This window comes from Rhinoderma darwinii, chromosome 5 (assembly GCF_050947455.1).
Source record: "Rhinoderma darwinii isolate aRhiDar2 chromosome 5, aRhiDar2.hap1, whole genome shotgun sequence".
NCBI classification, from domain to species: Eukaryota; Metazoa; Chordata; class Amphibia; order Anura; family Rhinodermatidae; genus Rhinoderma; species Rhinoderma darwinii.
The window spans coordinates 102,571,494-102,586,233 of NC_134691.1; the positions used below are offsets into that span (position 1 = coordinate 102,571,494).

At 42.1% G+C, this 14,740-nt stretch overlaps 1 protein-coding gene across 2 annotated transcripts in view; it reads right to left on the reverse strand.

Moving 5' to 3' along the window:
* Positions 1 to 14,740, reverse strand: part of CABLES1 (Cdk5 and Abl enzyme substrate 1) — a 98,377-nt gene that overhangs the window by 49,376 nt on the left and 34,261 nt on the right. The window lies entirely within an intron of this gene.

A 14,740-nucleotide genomic window follows, 5' to 3' on the forward strand; every position in this document is an offset into this window, starting at 1 on the left:
CGATCAGCTGAAACACTCGTGTAAGCGCTCAGCTGCTTCGTGTCTGCTCGGCTTTTTCCGGAAAGCCGATGTATCGGTGTACGGGCTCATAGACTTATATATATATATATATTTTGTATTGTATACATATCTTTGTATGTATAAACAGACACGAAGCAGCTGAGCGCTCACACGAGCACTTCAGCTACTTAGTTCTAGCGATTGGTGGGGGTCTCCGTGCTCGGACCCCCACCAATCCAAACTTCTGGCATGTCACTATGACATGTCAGGTTTGTCGTACGTTTAGTTACACTTTAAATTGCATAGTTACATTCCAGTGTACGTCTGATGTAAGGCACAAACGTGGTGTAAACATAGCCCTATTTAGGTGTATGAAAAGGCAGTCCACACGTAGTAGCAAGATCTATAGAATGGAACAATCCACAGTCCAGGCAAGGCATGGACAGCGCATTTGTAAACAAGCAATGCTGTTGTTTATTGTCCATCTCCAGAATTACCCCCAGAACGAAGAAAAGCTGCAGATTTGGGACACAATGTACATTAGCTTTTTCCATTATTTTTCGGATTACCATCTATTGCCTAATCTACTATATGGTTTACCTTCCTGTTTCCATTTGTTACCTTTCTGCTGTATAGTAACACTGTAAACCCCATTTTACCACTACATATTTTTTCTTTCTTATATTAAAATAAAAAAATATTAACGAGAACCCAGACAACCCCTTTAAGTAACATTACATACAATTAGCGGTTACCGCTCCAGACAGGAATGTGCTCATTTACGTCTTTCAATTGATGCATTGTTTGACATGAGGCAACACTGTATAAACAATATAGTCATGTTCCGTCTCTACTTTCACTGTTTATTTTGATAAAGGATAAAAGAAAACCTACTGTTAAACTACACCACAATATTGGGAATCCAACTCACCAAATTAAGTCCGTTTTTGATAGGTGTTTTGCACTTTGCATCAAGGTGTATTTACAAAATCATTGCACTGCATGTATACACTGCTTTTGCAAAACACTAGAAAACTGTATCTGTGCATGTGCAACGCTTATCATTAGTACACGTCAATACATGAATCTCTGTAATATATACAGTATTATTGGGGAAAAGTGGAATCTTCCTCCCTTTCTAGCAGCCTGTAGTTCTCCTTTCTCTACATGTTCTTTGTAAGGGTACGTGCACACAAAATAAAAAACGTCTGAAATGACGGAGGTGTTTTCAAGGGAAAACGGCTCCGGATTTTCAGACGTTTTTTAATCAAAGGCGTGCTTTTCACGGCCGTTTTTCTATAGTCTATGAAAAACGGCTCCAAAAACGGCTCGAGAAGTGACATGCACTTCTTTTTCGCTGCCGTTTTTTTACGCGGCTGTTTTGAAAAACGGCAGCATAAAAAACGGCCCATCGGAACAGAATGAAGTTTTTCCCATTGAAATCAATGGGCAGATGTTTGGAGGAGTTCTGCTTCTGATTTTTCAGCTGTTTTTCGGGACATTTACGGACGAAAACGCTCCTTGTGGACATACCCTTAAAGTTCAGTTCCCTCCTCAATCCCCCCCCAAAAAAAAAAATCAGTCCAGCGTAAAACAGTAAATATATAAGAGGGGACGGATGCAGCTGCTTAGGCCCCTTGCACACGACCGTAGTTTTGATCCGCAATTACGGATCAAAATACGGATACATATATTTCTATGGCGCACGGACACCTTCCTAAATATTTACAGGAAGGTGTCCGGGCCGTAGAAATTAGGCTCTGTTCACATCTGCGTTGGGGTCCCGTTCTGTCGTTCCGTCGGAGGTTTCCGTCAGAAAGGGACCCTGAGCAGACAAACGGTCACCGACTGTTTCCATCACCATTGATTTCAATGGTGATGGAGCCGGTGCCCGTGGTTTCAGTTTGTCTCTTTTGTGCACCGGACCCGTCGTTTTGCCGGAAGCAATAGCGTAGTCGCCCGGTGAACAGTGTAAATTTAAAAACACAAAAAAATAAATGGCACAATTGCTTATTTGTTTTCCCATTCCCCCCCAGAAAGAGTTAATCAATAGGTTATATGTAAAATAGGCTTGTTACTTAAGGGGTTAAAGTCCTGTGAATTGCATGGTGGGGCCTCCAGGGCTTGGATTTGTTTTTACAGCACATCCCATAGACGCTCGATTGGATTGAGATCTGGGGAATTAGGAGGCCAAGTCAACACCTTGAACTCTTTATCGTGTTCCACAAACCATTTCTGAACAATTTTTGCAGTGTGGCAGGGGGCATTATCCGGCTAAAAGAGACCGCTGCTATTAGGGAATACCGCTGCCTTAAAGGGGAGTACTTGGCCTGCAACAATGTCTAGGTAGGTGGTACATGTCAAAGAAAATCCAACCAAACTGTTCCTGCCGGCTTGTATTCTTCACATAGTGAATCTTGGTGTCATCTCTCCCCCAGGTGAGTGACGCGCGCGCACACACAGACGCACCTTTAATTATTAAATAGTCCAATTCTAATGCTCACGTGCCTATTGTAAGCACTTTCAGCGCACAGAGGTCGGCATGGGCACTCTGACCGGTCTGCGGCTATGCAGCCCCAAACTGCAACGCACTATGTCTCCTGACACCTTTCTATCCTAGACAGAATTTTTTTTACGAGCAATTACTGTTACAGTAGCTCTTATACAGGGTTGGACTACCTTTCGCTACCCACGTGCATCAATGAGCCTTGGGCGCACAGGACCCTGTCACTTGTCCTTTCTTGCGCCACTTTTGGTAGGTACTAACCATTGCATACCGGGAACACTCCACAAGACCTGCTGTTTTGGAGATGTTCTGACCCACTCGTCTAGCCATCACAATTTGTCAGTCGCTCAGCTCCTTACACTTAGCCATTTTTCCTGCTTCCAACACATCAACTTCAAGAACTGACTGTTCACTTGCTGCCTCATATATCCCATCCCTTGACCGCCACTATTGTAACGAGATAATTAATGTTATTCACTTCACATTCACACTTCAATGTTATAGCGGTGGTGCAATCTTTCAATATTACATCACTTCTCGACAATGGTCACAATCTTGTTTGGGAGCCACATGGGCGCGATTGCCTCTTATGTGGCTCCTGACTGCTAAGTGTCCAGGATTCAAGACACTGTACTGGTGTGGTGTGGTGTTGCATCCTTTGTATATGGATTTATACCTCAGAGTTGTAGTTTTTGCAAGTGGTCGAAGTGGACTAAAATTGATTTGTTTTGTCTCTATTTTTTTTAGACTACCTATTAAAAGTATATTTGATCACTTTCTAAATTTGATACATTAAATAAGTTGAACGAGCTGTGTTCTCAGTGATGACTCATAATAACACACATCTACATAGATTTAAGAGATCAATCATAGATTGCTTTAGTGTCTGTAGAGATTGGCACTGTAAGGGTATGTTCACACGGCCTATTTACGGACGTAAATCGGGCGTTTTTGCCCCGAATTACGCCCGAAAATAGCGCCTCAATAGCGCTGACAAACATCTGCCCATTGAAAGCAATGGGCAGACGTTTGTCTGTTCACACGAGGCGTATATTTACGCGCCGCTGTCAAATGACGGCGCGCAAATAGACGCCCGCGTCAAAGAAGTGACCTGTCACTTCTTTGGCCGTAATTGGAGCCGCTATTCATTGACTCCAATGAATAGCAGCGCTAATTACGGCCGTAATTGACGCGGCGTTCAAGCGCCTGCACATGCCGGTACGGCTGAAATTACGGGGATGTTTTCAGGCTGAAACATCCCCGTAATTTCAGCCGTTACGGACCCCCGCCGTGTGAACATACCCTAAGGGTATGTTCACACGGCTTATTTTCGGGCCGTAAATGGCCGAATAATGGGCGAAAAATTGGAAGCAGAACGCCTCCAAATATCTGCCCATTGATTGCAATGGGAAAAACGGCGTTCTGTTCGGACAGGCAGTTTTTTCGCGCGGCCGTTTGGAAATACAGCCGCGTAAAAAAACGGCCGCGAAAAAGAAGTGCAGGTCACTTCTTTGGACATTTTGGAGCAGTTTTTCATAGACTCTATTGAAAACCCCTCCAAAAACGGCCGTAAAAAAAACGCTGCAAAAAACGCGAGTTGCTCAAAAATCTTCTGTAAATCAGGAGCTTTTTTCCCGTGAAAACCGCTCCGTATTTTCAGAAGTTTTTGAGTTTGCATGTGAAGATACCCTAAGAACTACAGAATAGCTACTCAAAATGTAAGTTCCTGTTAGAAGAGTAGAGAGCAGTGTAGGACCATGCAAAATATAAGCGTGTTGTATGATAGGGGCATTGGGTCTGTTCTGTTCTGTTTGTATGCACACTGATGTAGAAGTAACTATTTGTAGAGCACTGCTAGTATAGGCTGACATTTATTCATCCGCCATTACTGAGGTTTAGGCAAAATATTTTACAGACTATCTTTTCCCCAAAATAGTCTTAACCGGGATCATGGTGTATTAAGTGGCCCGAGAGCTTCCTTCTTGACACTTCTTTATTGCTTCATATCTGTAAACCACAAGCAGGACACAATAGAGATAGTGGTGCTCCAAAGAGCAAAAGAGTCAACCCTAGGAACCTTTTCTGTTAAACAGCATCTGAAAGAAAGCCTTCTGCACAATCACAAAGCCTTAGCAGGGCATAATACCCTACAGCAGACCAGATATTATGTCTTAATGAGGCGCAGTTACCACATTATAAGTGCCTACATAAGAGATCAGCGCTATAATGTAGGTGACAGTAATGCTTTTTATTTCGAAAAACGATCTGTTTTAATCTATTTTATGAGCGATTTTTAGCTTTATGCTAATGAGTTTCTTAATGCCCAAGTGGGCGTGTTTTTACGTTAGACCAAGTGGACGTTGTACAGAGGAGTGTATGACGCTGACCAATCAGAATAATCTCGTTTGAAATGACAAGTTACATCGTAATCTCGCGAGATTACGCTTGCCTTGCTGGAATCTCACAGAAAAGATTCAGAAGTGTCAGGATTCTGAATACACATCATGTCCAGGCTGGTAGTGATGTATATTCATTATCAGGACACTGCAGTAATGTTAGTCTTTGTGTATGTAGCTGCACATAACGATATAACTATATCGCTAGTGCAGTGTAAATGAATAGAGAGAAGTGTATGATGCTGATTGGTCAGCGTCATGCACTCCTCTGTACAACGCCCACTTGGTCTAAAGTAAAACACGCCCATTTGGGCATTAAGAAACTCATTAGCATAAAGCTAAAAATCGCTCATAAAGTGGTTTAAAATAGATCGTTTTTCTAAATAAAAAGCACTGCTGTCACCTACATTATAGCGCCGATCTCCTTATATAGGAGATAGGGCACTTATAATGTGGTGACAGAGTCACTTTAATACAAAATATTTAAGAACCCTAGATGTCCTCAGCACCTACCTGCAGCTATATCCACTCCCTGGACGGAATTCATGAACAAGGCCAAGACACCGGATTACAGTTGCAAGTACGATTTAGTACATACAAGGCCTTTGTTGGCTTGACTAAGGCCATGTATGGCCACGTCCTTTCCTTTTGCTGATGTACCTTGCTGCAATAAATCGCATTTGAAACTGGAATCTGGTGCCTTGGCCTTGCTCTTAATACTAAATATTTTACACCTTACCATAGTAAGTGATGGCATATCGCTAGAATACGCTATCGGTTATTGATCACTAGGTATAAATGCTGGGCCCTACACCGATTCCATAATTGATTTTCTCTGCACAACAATGCTCCTGGCCACCTGCTGTGCACGGACCTTTAACAAAGCCACATTCACTTGTATGCTTCTATGTTGCAGTTTCCTGCACAGCGGTTAGTCAGGAGTGCTTGTGTGCAAAAGAAATGGCAAAAGTCAGACCCCCTACTGTTCAATGTTATGGCATGTCCTAACAATAATGCTTTAACATTAAATTATAGAACAGAGCTTAAAAGGATTAATCCCATAAGCAGTTTTGTCAAAATATCAGACACCATGATGGAACCCAACGGACAGCATTCAAAGTCAATGGGGTCTGTTGGCGGTCATTAATGTCCATCATTTTAGTTTTTCTGCTCTTATGACGGAGCAGAAAAATAAGATGTATGGTGCAAATTTATGGAAATCTTGCCAGTAATCTTAAACGGTCGATTGATTATCTGAAAGCACACCCATGAATGAAACACAGAAACACAGTATCTATTGTATGACTCGATTGTATATTACACAACATTTTCTTAAAGAAACACTCCAGCAATTATTTTCTTTTATTATTGCCACCTTTTGTACAGTACACCTGGTAAAAGTTTGGGCAGGCTATCCTCCTACCGGGCGCTTTGTTTCAGAAATATCCCGGCCGCAATGTGGTCACACAACCACACTGCGACTAGCCGATTCATAGCGTCTGCTGTGTAGACCGGAAGTCTCTTTCACAACAGATGCTGTAGGAATGGTCAGATCACAGCGCGGTCATAATATTTCTGAAACAAAGCTCCCGGCAAGAAGATGGCCTGCCCAAACTTTTACCAGGTGTACTGTACAAACGGTGGCAATAACTAAAAAATAAAAATTGCTGGAGTGTCTCTGGGATGTCTAGATTAGAAAAAACATTTTCATATACCCTTTTAGGTAATTCTGAGTTAATAGAGGAGGGGTCCTCTGTTCAGGTTACTCACTCTGTAGGTCCTGTCCTGTATTACACAGACAACCCAATGATTTGATTTAGCACTGATCGCTGGGGGGGGGGGGGGGTCCCAGTAGGGGGATACGGTGTGATCTGCTTATTGTCAAGGGGTCCTTGGATCAAATAGAGATTGCCCAAAGCTGACAAACCCTTTAAGAATAGATGAATACGGTTTTAAATAAAAATAAAATAAAATTTACTTATAATTATAACTTAGAAGTTTGGCATGTGGCACCTTTTATGAAGTTGAAGTGAATATCCACACCACCAACCTGTCACTTGCTGTCTAATATTAAATGGTTAATGTCTAGTATATTCTATGAGGGAATGGCGGGAAGTTGTAGCTGCATATTTATGGTCCCATTCTAGAAGACTGTGGCTGTCCTTCAGCACCATCAAGCTTTGAGTTGTATTCTCTGCTGGCCTTTACGGTCTTGGCTTGTAGCACAATACAGTTCTTATCATCCTGGATACATAGGACTTATCCTACCACGAATATAAAGGTGACAGTACATGTGTAAAGAGGACCGATCACCAATAGTGTACTTCTTTAAAAAACATAAATTAGCCCCTTGATAAAAAAAAATATTTTCGTAAATACAGATTAGATTTATTTATTTTTTTTAAACTCTGTACAGGTCTGGCTTTTAAATATGCAAATTAATGAGCTCAGATCTTAGTGGTTATCACGTTTTGTCTAACAGAGCGCGATCTAGTGTATTAAAGGGGTTATGTGGGGACCAAAAATTATTAGCAGTATATGAGTAAGCTCGCTAATATACATTCCAGTCCCCCGTCGCGCTGATTCTGAGATTTTTTATAGAGCTGCCAAGGGACTGGAAGTCTAGTTGCTCAGCCTTCTTTGATGACGATACGACTCTTCGTCATGTGACCGAGCCCTGCTGTACTCTATGTATAAGCAGTAGCCGTAGTACAAAGAGTACATAGAGTACAGCGGGGTCGGTCACATGATGGAGTCGTAGCGTCAAAGAAGGCTGAGCAACTAGACCATCGGTCCCTCGGCAGCGCTAGAAAAAAATCTATGAATATCTCAGAATCCGCGTAACAGGGACCGGAATGTACTGCAGGGAGTACGCTGCTAAGAATTTTTGGTCCCCAATAACTGCTGTATTAAAGGGGTTATGCGATCGGTAACTGGTGTATTAACCCCTTCCCTCTTTAGCCACTTTTGACCTTCCTGACCGGGCCTCATTTTTCAAATCTGACATGTGTCACTTTATGTGGTAATAACTCCGGAATGCTTTCACCTATCCAAGCGATTCTGAAATTGTTTTCTCGTGACACATTGGACTTTAAGTTACTGGCAAAATTTGCTCGATATGTTCAGTATTTAATTGTGAAAAACACCAAAATTTAGCGAAAAATTGCAAAAATTAGCATTTTTCCCAATTTAAATGTATCTGCTTGTAAGACAGGCAGTTATACCACACAAAATTGTTGCTAATTAACATCCCCATATGTCTACTTTAGATTGGCATCGTTTTTTGAACATCCTTTTATTTTTCTATGACGTTACAAGGCTTAGAACTTTAGCAGCAATTTCTCACATTTTCAAGAAAATTTCAAAAGGCCATTTTTACAGGGGCCAGTTCAGTTGTGAAGTGGCTTTGAGGGCCTTATATATTAGAAACCCCCAAAAAGTCACCCCATTTTAAAAACTTCACCCCTCAAAGTATTCAAAACAGCATTTAGAAAATGTCTTAACCCTTTACACATGTCACAGGAATTAAAGCAAAGTAGAGGTGAAATGTACAAATTTCATATTTTTTTGCAGAAATAAATTTTTAGTACAATTTTTTTTATAACACAGAAGGTTTTACCAGAGAAATGCAACTCAATATTTGTTGCCCAGTTTCTGCAGTTTTAGGAAATATCCCACATGTGGCCGTAGCGTCCTACTGGACTGAAGCACCGGCCTCAGAAGCAAAGGCGCACCTAGTGGATTTTGGGGCCTTATTTTTGTTAGAATAAATTCTAGGCACCATGTCAGGTTTGAAGGGCTCTTGCGGTGCCAAAACAGTCAAAATCCCCCAAAAGTGACCCCATCTGGGAAACTACACACCTCAAGGAAATTATCTAGGGGTACAGTGAGCATTTTGACCGCACAGTTTTTTTACAGAAATTATTGGAAGTAGGCCGTGAAAATTAAAATCAACATTTCTTCAAAGAAAATGTAGGTTTAGCGATTTTTTTTCTCATTTCCACAAGGACTAAAGGAGAAAAAGCACCGTAAAATTTGTAAAGCAATTTCTCCCGAGTAAAACAATACCCCACATGTGGTAATAAACGGTTGTTTGGAGACACGGCAGGGCTGAGAAGGGAAAGAGCGCTATTTGGCTTTTGGAGCTCAAGTTTAGCAGGAATGGTTTGCGGAGGCCATGTCACATTTACAAAGCCCCTGAGGGGACAAAACAGTGGAAACCCCCCACAAGTGACCCCATTTTGGAAACTACACCCATTGAGGAAATGATCTAGGGGAATAGTGAGCGTTTTGACGCAACAGGTTTTTTGCAGAAATTATTGGAAGTAGGCCCTGAAAATAAAAATCAACATTTTTTCAAAGAAAATGTAGGTTTAGCTTATTTTTACTCATTTCCACAAGGACTGAAGGAGAAAAAACACCACAAAATTTGTAATGCAATTTCTCCCGAGTAAAACAATGCCCCACATGTGGTAATAAACGGCTGTTTGGAGACACGGCTTGGCTTAGAAGGGAAAGAGCGCTATTTGGCTTTTGGAGATCACATTGAGCAGGAATGGTTTGCGGAGGCCATGTCACATTTGCAAAGCCCCTGAGGGGAAAAAACAATGAAAACGCCCAAAAAGTGACACCATTTAGGAAACTACACCTCTTGAGGAATTCATCTAGGGGCGTAGTGAGCATTTTGACCCCACAGAGGTTTCATAGAATTTATTAGAATTGGGCAGTGAAAATAAAAACAATCCTTTTTCTTCAATAAGACGTAGCTTTAGCGCAAATTTTTTCATTTTCGCAAACAAATAAAGGAAAAAAAAGAACCCAACATTTGTAAAGCAATTTCTACCGAGTACGGCAATACCCCATATGTGGTCATAAACTACTGTTTGGGCACACGGCAGGGCTCAGAAGGGAAGGACCGCCATTTGGAGTGCAGATGTTGCTGGATTGGTTTCTGGGCGCCTGTGGGCCCAAAACAGTGGAAACCCCCCAGAAGTGACCCAATTTTGGAAACTACACCCCTCAATGCATTTACCTAGGGGTGTAGTGAGCATGTTAACCCTGCAGGTGTTTTGTAGAAATTAGTGTGAACTCGATGTTGCAGAGTGAAAATGGGATTTTTTCCACAGATATGTGGACAATATGTGGTGCCCGGCTTGTGCCACCATAACAAGACAGCTCTCTAATTATTATGCTGGGTTTCCTGGTTTTAGAAACACCCTACATGTGGCCCTAATCTCTTGCCTGGACAGTCGACCAGGCTCAGGAGTGAAAGCGTACCATGTCAAATTGAGGCCTAATTTGGCGATTTACAAAGTATTGGTTCACAACTGCAGAGGCTCAGATGTGAAATAATAAAAATAAACCCCTGAGAAGTGACCCTATTATGGAAACTGCACCCCTCAAGGCATTTATTAAGGGGTGTAGTGAGCATTTTCACCCCACAGGTCTTTTCCATAAATGAATGCGCTGTGGATGGTGCAAATTAAAAATTTATATTTTTCCCTAGATATGCCATTCAGTGGCAAATATGTCGTGCCCAGCTTATGCCACTGGAGAGACACACCCCAAAAATTGCTAAAAGGGTTCTCCCGGGTATGACGGTGCCATATATGTGGAAGGAAACTGCTGTTTGGGCACGCTGTAGGGTTCAGATGGGAGGGAGCGCCATTTGGCTTTTGGAGCGTGGATTTTGCTTGGTAGTAGTTTTGTTTGGAGTCTTACTGGTGTTTCCGTTTATAATGTAGGGCATATGTAAGCCGGGCGGAGTATATAAGGGGCATAGTCAGGTGGTATAATAATGAGGTAAAAAAAAACAATAAAATGATCCATAGATGTGTGTTACGCTGTGACACAATCCTTTCTGCACAGGCCGGTGTCGCACTGATATATGGCGTCCTTTATTATCCCCCTTTTGATCCACACTCCGCGCCTTTGTAGTTTGGGGAATTTTGCTGGGAAGTGTTGTCCTGGTATAATACGGGCACCGTCGCTTCCAGCGGATATGTTTGGGCCCTCCCTTTCCTGGTTCCCTAATTTTAGGTCCTTGATAAATCGCCTCTTGAAACAGAAGAAATGTTCCCCTCGGGCACAACTGCATATTTTTTTATTTCCTGACTTATTGGAGCCATAACTAATTTTATTTTTCATAGACTTAGCGGTATGAGGGCTGGTTTGTTGCGGGACGAGCTGTAGTTATTATTGGTACCATTTTGAGGTACATGCAACTTTTTGATCACCTTTTATCCTATTTTTTGGGATGCCAGGTAAACAAAAAAACGCAATTCTGGCACAGCTTTTTTCGGTTTTTTTTATACAGCGTTCACCATGCATTATAAATTACAAGTTAACTTTATTCTGCGGGTCAGTACGATTCCGGCGATACCTAATTCATAGCACTTTTTTATGTTTTACAACTTTTTGCACAATAAAATTACTTTTGTAAAAAGAATGTATTTTTTCTGTCGCCAAGTTGTGAGAACCATAACTTTTTAATTTTTTTGTCGACGGAGGTGTAGGAGGGCTTGTTTTTTGCGGGACGAGCTATAGTTTTTATAGGTACCATTTTTGGATACGTGCGACTTTTTGATCACTTTTTATTCTAACATTTGTAGGGCAAAGTGACTAAAAAACAGAAACTCTGGTAACGTTTTTTACGTTTTTTTTTACGCTGTTCACCGCGTGCAATAAATAATATAATATTTTGATACCTCCGGTCGTTACGATACCAAGTACATATGGTTTATTATTATTTTTCAATAATAAAGGACTTGATAAGAGTAAAAGGGGGATTGTGTTTTATTTGATTACTTGAAACTTTTATTGTTTTCACTAGGGGACTTGAAGGTCCAACGGTCAGATTTTTTTTTTTCTAATACATTGCACTACCTATGTAGTGCAATGTATTAGATCTGTCAGTCATTCACTGACAGCAAGCCGATTAGGCTTCGCCTCCCGGCGGGGCCTAAATCGGCTTCCGTAATGGCAGAGCAGGAGACCATTGTGTCTCCTGTTACCATAACAGCAGTCGCCAGTCCTGATTGCCTGTCAGGGCTGGCGATCTGCTAGTAACCGCTACGATGCAGCAATCGCTTTCGATTGCTGCATCGAAGGGGTTAATGGCAGGGATCGGAGCTAGCTCCGGTTACTGCCATTACAGGTGGATGTCAGCTGTACAGTACAGCTGACTTCCACCGCTGATGACGCCGGATCAGCTCCTGACCCGGCGCCATCTTGCCGGCAGCTACGGAAGCCGATCAGGCTCCGCCGCCGGGCGGATCTTGACCGGCTTCGGTGCTAGGCAGACCGGGAGGCCAGTATTAGGCCTCCGGTTGCCATTGCAGCCACCGGAACCCCGGCAATTTCATTACTGGGGTTCCGATGAGCTGCAAACACCTTAAGTGCAGCGATCGCGTTTGAGCGCTGCACTTAAGGGGTTAATGGCGGGGATCGAAGCTAATTTCGGTCCCCGCCGTTACAGCCGGATGTCAGCTGTAAGATACAGCTGAGATCCGGTGATGATGGCACCGACTCAGCTTCTGAGCCGGTCCCAAACATTCGGCGTACATGTACGGCAAGATGCGGGAAGTCAATGCTTTCCATGACGTACATGTACGGCAAATGTCGGGAAGGGGTTAATACTTACCATTCGATAAGTGCTGTATTAACCCCTTAATGACCAGGCCTGAAAAGGCCTAAATGACCAACTAAATTTTGAATTTCTGCCTCTCTACATTTTAGCAGCCATAACTTTTTTATTTTTTCATTGAAGTAGCTATATGAGGCCTTGTTTTATGAAGGACAAATTGTGGGGTTTTTTTCTGCGTAGTTTGGGGTACAGATAGATTACTGTGTCATTTATTTTTGCAGCATGATGTGGCATTGTTTGTTTATTTTTTATGCTGTTCACGTTTCATGCTAAATAAGCTGTTAAATTAATTGTACAGGTTATTACGGCCATGTAGATACCTATTGTGTGCAGGTTTTTTGTTTTTATGTAATACATGGGCAATAAAATATATTTTATGCTAAATAATGACTTTGTGGATATTTCCCTATTATTTTTGTTACATTTTTTTTTAAGCCCTTAATGACCGGGCCATTTTGCACGTTAATGAACAAGGATTATTTTTTGTTTTTTCACGGTCGCATTCCAACAGTCATAACTTTTTTTTTATTCCGTCGACATAGCCATATAAGGGCTTGTTTTTTGCGGGATGGGTTGTATTTTGCAATTGCACCATTTTTGGATGCATATAATATATCGATTACGTTTTATTAACTTTATTTTAGGAGAGAATTGAAAATAAGCAGCTATTCTAGTATTGATTTTCAAGTTATAAATTTACGCTATTTACTATGCAGCGTAAATAACATGTTACCTTTATTCTACGGGTCGGCACGATTACGGGGATACCAAATATGTAAAGGTGTTCTAGGTTTTCCTACGTTTGCACAATAAAAACCTTTTTAGGGCGGGTTCACACATGGCGGAATTGCACTTAAATTCCGCTGCGGACACTCCGCAGCGTTAATCCGCAGCGGAGCCGTTTCTACATTGACTTTCACTTTAATTTAGCAGTGTTCGTTTACACGATGCGTACAATTCCGCTGCGGAGCATAGGCTGCGGAGCGGAATTTGGTGTCCGCAGCATGCTCTGTCTGTTGCGGAGCAGTGGCGGACTCATGGCGGAATTTCTCCATTGACTTCAATGGAGATTCAAAGTTCCGCAATGAAGTCCGCAGCTGTCATGCACATGTCATGTGTGCTGCGGATGCGTCTTGCTTTTTTTACTTGACATTTCTTCATTCTGGCTGGACCTATGTATTTCTAGGTCTACAGCCAGACTGAGGAAGTCAATGGGGCTCCCGTAATGACGGGAGCGTTGCTAGGAGACGTCAGTAAATAGTCACTGTCCAGGGTGCTGAAAGAGTTAAGCGATCGGCAGTAACTGTTTCTGCACCCGGGACAGTGACTACCGATCCCAATATACATGTATCTGTAAAAAAAAATGAAGTTCGTACTTACCGAGAACTCCCTGTTTCTGTCTCCAGTCCGGCCTCCCAGGATGACGTTTCAGTGTAAGTGACGGCTGCAGCCAATCACAGGCCAAGCACAGGCTGCAGCGGTCACATGGACTGGCGCGTCATCCAGGGAGGTCGGGCTGGATGCCGAAGGAGGGACGCGTCATAAAGACAACGGGCGGTAAGTATGAATTTCTTTTACTTTCACTAGGGAAAGTGCTGTCCCTTCTCTCTATCCTGCACTGATAGGGAGAAGGGAAGCACTTTTCCCGCAGTCCGCAGCAGCTAGTCCGCATCAATTTTCTGCACATTTTGTGCAGATCCGCAGCCGTAATCCGCAACCCGGATTAGGTGCGGCATTGATGCGGACAGTTGCGGAGGAATTCCGCCATGTGTGGTCATGCCCTTAGAAAAAAAATTACTAGTTTTTGCATCGCCGGGTTCCAAGTGCCATAACTTTTTTATTTTTCGGTCAATGTGGCCGTATGTGGGCTTAATTTTTGTGGGCCAAGGTGTAGTTTTCATTAGTACTGTTTTGGGGTACATAGGACTTATAGATTAACTTTTATTTTATTTTTTATGGGGGGAATGGGAGAAAAGAGAATTTTTTTGCGGGGGTTTTTTACGCCGTTCATCCGGCGGTTTAATTGTGTCAATTTTATTGTTAGAGTTGTTACGATCGCGGGGATACCATATATGTGTGTTATTTTTTTTTACCCTTATACTAAATAAAACCACTTTTTGGGGAAAAAAAGGTTTTATTTTATTTTTACTAATATGTATTTTTATTTTTTTCATAAACTTTATTTAACTGCTT